Here is a 6,000-nt window from a genome sequence, read left to right on the forward strand (position 1 = left end):
TTGATTGCTGTAAAATGTCCACAATTTAGATTATAACCCCCTTCTATACTGCAGAGTAAACTTTCATAGATAAAAGCCAAAGTGAATTGTTCTGCACAGTTCTTTAAAATAGCTAACAAGAAAATATGATAATAGAAGTAGATTAGAAAGTTGTTTAAAAATGTATGTTCTATCTAAATCATGAAAAAAAAACATAATTTATGTAAGAACTTACCTAATAAATTAATTGATTTCATAGTGGCAAGAGTCCATGAGCTAGTGACGTATGGGATATACATTCCTACCAGGAGGGGGCAAAGTTTCCCAAACCTCAAATGCCTATAACACCTCACTTATAAATCAGTTTAACATATAGCCAAGTTAGTGAGGTGTAAAAGGAGTAAAAAGCATAAAAAAGAGGAACAGGATAAATAAAGTGTTTATATATATATATATATATATATATATATATATATATGTATACATACAAAATCATAACCCCCAAAAAATTGGGTGGGTCTTATGGACTCTTGCCACTTTTGAAAGAAATCAATTTATCAGGTAAGTTCTTACATAAATTATGTTTTCTTTCATGTAAGTGGCAAGAGTCCATGAGCTAGTGACGTATGGGATATAATGCCCAAGATGTGGAAGTCCACGAGTCAGAGAGGGAGAGTTGAAATAAAAACAGCTATTTTTGCTGAGAAATTAAATCCAAAAAATGTATTGTTTTCTTAAAAAAATTCAAATAAACTCAAATCATAGGCACTAGAATCAAATTGAGACAGCTTCCTGAAGAACCTTTCTACCAAAGGCTGCTTCCGAAGGCGCAAAAACATCAAAATGGTAACATTGAGTAAATGTATGCAAAGAAGACCAAGTTGCTGCTTTGCAAATTTGATCAACTGAAGCTTCATTCTTGAAAGCCCAAAATGTGGTGACTGATCTAATAGAATGAGCTGTAATTTGCTGAGGAGGAGACTGCCCCACCCCCAAATAAGCTTTGTGAATCAAAAGCTTCAACCAAGATGCCAAGGAAATGGCAGAGGCTTTCTGACCTTTTCTAGAACCAGAAAAAAACATAATTTATGTAAGAACTTACCTGATAAATTCATTTCTTTCATATTAGCAAGAGTCCATGAGCTAGTGACGTATGGGATATACATTCCTACCAGGAGGGGCAAAGTTTCCCAAACCTTAAAATGCCTATAAATACACTCCTCACCACACCCACAATTCAGTTTAACGAATAGCCAAGAAGTGGGGTGATAAGAAAAGAGCGAAAGCATCAAAAAAATAAGGAATTGGAATAATTGTGCTTTATACAAAAAAATCATAACCACCACAAAAAAGGGTGGGCCTCATGGACTCTTGCTAATATGAAAGAAATGAATTTATCAGGTAAGTTCTTACATAAATGATGTAACAGAGTAACAGTTAAGAATTGAATCCAATTATAAAACAAATAATTGATTATCTTAGAACAAAAGAAATATGGATTTTTTTTTTTTATTATTGATTTTTTTTTAAAAAAAATCACAAAATTCTTCTAGCTAAAATAGCTAAAGACATAGATTAACCCTCATTTGCGAAAATATTCAATAAAATGAAGACACAAATGAAATTATTAGCACGATAGTCCAGTTAAAGGAACAGTCAATACAGTGGACTTGCATAATCAATAAATGCAAAACAACAAGACAAATGCAACAGCACCTAGTCTAGTAAATGTTGTCCCTTAAGAATGCTAAAATAAATCATAATCTGATACTTCATCTTAAAGTAAACAGAACAAAAATGAAGCAATTGCAACATCCAAAAAAATCACAGGACCAAGAAAAGTACCTGAAACTAAATAATTTTCCATAAATAAGATACAACCATCTAAAGGAAAATAAATACTATTTTGCTATAGAAACAATAGCATAATTAGTAGGAGTAGAGATAGCCCCAATAAATTGGAGAACCCTCCAAATTGAATTTAACTGCTGGCAAAGAATATAGTTTAAAACCTTTGAAGAAGGAATAAAAGAAAATTCTCAGCCTATTCCATTGCCTAGTATGAGGAATTGGAAAGAAAACTTCTGAAAACACAGAAGAATAAATAAGCAGAAATAGTGTCAGCTAGTCTTAAAGACCTAGTTACCTTAATATCCAAAATAATCAACACCTTTTCAACAAAGAACAAATGTACTTTAATAAAAAAAATAATAAAAAAGTAGATTTGTTAGTGTCAATATCTGATGAAGAAAATTCTGAAAGAGAAAAAACATCATCAGAGAAGGATAAAACAGTATGTTGTTGGTCATTTGAAACTTCAATAATTAAAAAAGAAGTGAAAAAGACCTAAAAATTTTATTAGAAGGCACGAAGTCAGACAAAGCCTTTAAAATAGAATCAGAAAAATATTTCTTATAAATCTTCTAAATATTTCTTGTACATAAGATGTAAGAATGGCAATAAAGCATAAATACTAATGGATTCTGCATGTAAAAGTATATCATAATAACTTATTACAAACCATAGCTAAAGATAAACATTTATAACATTTAAAATAAATGAACTTAGCTTTGGTAGAACTGAACTCAGTTAAGCGTTTTTCCAGAAGTAGCTTTTGATCCAGGGTCAATCTGAGACATCTTGCAATATGTAATAGAAAAAACAACATATAAAGCAAAATTGATCAAATTCCTTAAATGACAGTTTCAGGAATGGGAAAAAAAATGCCAATGAACAAGCTTCTAGCAACCAGAAGCAATAAACAATGAGACTTAAATAATGTGGAGATATTTTTTAGCGCCAAAAAAGACGCCCACACTATTTGGCGCCTAAATGCTTTAGCGCCAAAAATGACGCCACATCCGGTAACGCCGACATCTTTGGTGCAAAAAAACGTCAAAAAAATGACACACATACAAACAACTTCCGGTGACAAGTATCACACCGGAAATGACTAAGAATTTTTTTGCGCCAAAAAAGTCCGCACCAAGAATGACGCAATAAAATGAAGCATTTTCAGCCCCCGCGAGCCTAACAGCCCACAGGAAAAAAAGTCAAATTTTAAAGGTAAGAAAAATTTAATATTCAAATGCATTATCCCAAATAATGAAACTGACTGACTGAAATAAGGAATATTGAACATCCTGAATCAAGGCAAATAAATGTTTAAACACACATATATTTAGAACTTTATATAAAAGTGCCCAACCATAGCTTAGAGTGTCACAGAAAATAAGACTTACTTACCCCAGGACACTCATCTACATATAGTAGAAAGCCAAACCAGTACTGAAACGAGAATCAGTAGAGGTAATGGTATATATAAGAGTATATCGTCGATCTGAAAAGGGAGGTAAGAGATGAATCTCTACGACCGATAACAGAGAACCTATGAAATAGACCCCGTAGAAGGAGATCATTGAATTCAAATAGGCAATACTCTCTTCACATCCCTCTGACATTCACTGCACGCTGAGAGGAAAACCGGGCTCCAGCCTGCTGCGGAGCGCATATCAACGAAGAATCTAGCACAAACTTACTTCACCACCTCCACGGGAGGCAAAGTTTGTAAAACTGAATTGTGGGTGTGGTGAGGGGTGTATTTATAGGCATTTTAAGGTTTGGGAAACTTTGCCCCTCCTGGTAGGAATGTATATCCCATACGTCACTAGCTCATGGACTCTTGCTAATTACATGAAAGAAATAAAAAATAGACTAGAAGTCTTTCTGAAATCTTTAGTAGCCTCAATATAATATTTCAAAGCTCTTACCACATCCAAAGAATGTAAAGACCTTTCAAGAGATTTCTTAGGATTAGGACACAAGGAAGGCACAATAATTTATTGATGTTGTTAGATTTCACAACCTTAGGCAAAAATTTAAACGAAGTCCGCAGAACAGCTTTATCTTGATGGAAAATCATATAAGGAGACTCACAAGAGAGCAGACAATTCAGAAACTCTTTTAGCAGAAGAAGAAATAAAACTTTCCAAGATAGTAGTTTAATATTCAAAAAATGCATAGGCTCAAAAGGAGGAGCCTGTAAAATCTTTAAAACCAAATTGAGATTTCAAGGAGGAGAAATTGATTTAATAACAGGCTTGATACGAATCAAAGCCTGAACAAAACAGTGAATATCAGGAAGCTTAGCAATCTTTCTATGAAATAAGACAGAAAGAGCAGAGCAAAAATTTGTCCTTTCAAGGTATTCGCAGACAAACCTTTATCCAAACCATCGTGAAGAAACTGTAAAATCCTAGGAATTGTAAATGAATGCCAAGAATATTCATGAGTGGAACACCATGAAAACATAATTTATGTAAGAACTTACCTGATAAATTCATTTCTTTCATATTAGCAAGAGTCCATGACCTAGTGACGTATGGGATATACATTCCTACCAGGAGGGGCAAAGTTTCCCAAACCTCAAAATGCCTACAAATACACCCCTCACCACACCCACAAATCAGTTTAACGAATAGCCAAGAAGTGGGGTGATAAGAAAAAAGTGTGAAAGCATAAAAAATAAGGAATTGGAATAATTGTGGTTTATACAAAAAAATCATAACCACCACAAAAAGGGTGGGCCTCATGGACTCTTGCTAATATGAAAGAAATGAATTTATCAGGTAAGTTCTTACATAAATTATGTTTTCTTTCATTTAATTAGCAAGAGTCCATGAGCTAGTGACGTATGGGATAATGACTACCCAAGATGTGGATCTTTTCACGCAAGAGTCACTAGAGAGGGAGGGATAAAATAAAGACAGCCAATTCCGCTGAAAAATAATCCACACCCAAAATAAAGTTTAAATTTTATAATGAAAAAAACTGAAAACATAAGCAGAAGATTCAAACTGAAACAGCTGCCTGAAGTACTTTTCTACCAAAAACAGCTTCAGAAGAAGAAAACACATCAAAATGGTAGAATTTAGTAAAAGTATGCAAAGAAGACCAAGTTGCTGCTTTGCAAATCTGATCAACCGAAGCTTCATTCCTAAACGCCCAGGAAGTAGAAACTGACCTAGTAGAATGAGCTGTAATCCTTTGAGGCGGAGTTTTACCCGACTCGACATAAGCATGATGAATTAAAGATTTCAACCAAGATGCCAAAGAAATAGCAGAGGCCTTCTGACCTTTCCTAGAACCGGAAAAGATAACAAATAGACTAGAAGTCTTTCGGAAATTCTTAGTAGCTTCAACATAATATTTCAAAGCTCTAACTACATCCAAAGAATGCAATGATTTCTCCTTAGAATTCTTAGGATTAGGACATAATGAAGGAACCACAATTTCTCTACTAATGTTGTTGGAATTCACAACCTTAGGTAAAAATTCAAAAGAAGTTCGCAACACCGCCTTATCCTGATGAAAAATCAGAAAAGGAGACTCACAAAAAAGAGCAGATAATTCAGAAACTCTTCTGGCAGAAGAGATGGCCAAAAGGAACAAAACTTTCCAAGAAAGTAATTTAATGTCCAATGAATGCATAGGTTCAAACGGAGGAGCTTGAAGAGCCCCCAGAACCAAATTCAAACTCCAAGGAGGAGAAATTGACTTAATGACAGGTTTTATACGAACCAAAGCTTGTACAAAACAATGAATATCAGGAAGATTAGCAATCTTTCTGTGAAAAAGAACAGAAAGAGCAGAGAATTGTCCTTTCAAGGAACTTGCAGACAAACCTTTCTCCAAACCATCCTGAAGAAACTGTAAAATTCTCGGAATTCTAAAAGAATGCCAGGAAAAATGATGAGAAAGACACCAAGAAATATAAGTCTTCCAGACTCTATAATATATCTCCCTAGATACAGATTTACAAGCCTGTAACATAGTATTAATCACAGAGTCAGAGAAACCTCTTTGACTAAGAATCAAGCGTTCAATCTCCATACCTTTAAATTTAAGGATTTGAGATCCTGATGGAAAAAAGGACCTTGCGACAGAAGGTCTGGTCTTAACGGAAGAGTCCACGGTTGGCAAGAGACCATCCGGACAAGATCCGCATACCAAAACCTGTGA

The sequence above is a fragment of the Bombina bombina genome, chromosome 7 (assembly GCF_027579735.1).
Source record: "Bombina bombina isolate aBomBom1 chromosome 7, aBomBom1.pri, whole genome shotgun sequence".
NCBI lineage: Eukaryota > Metazoa > Chordata > Amphibia > Anura > Bombinatoridae > Bombina > Bombina bombina.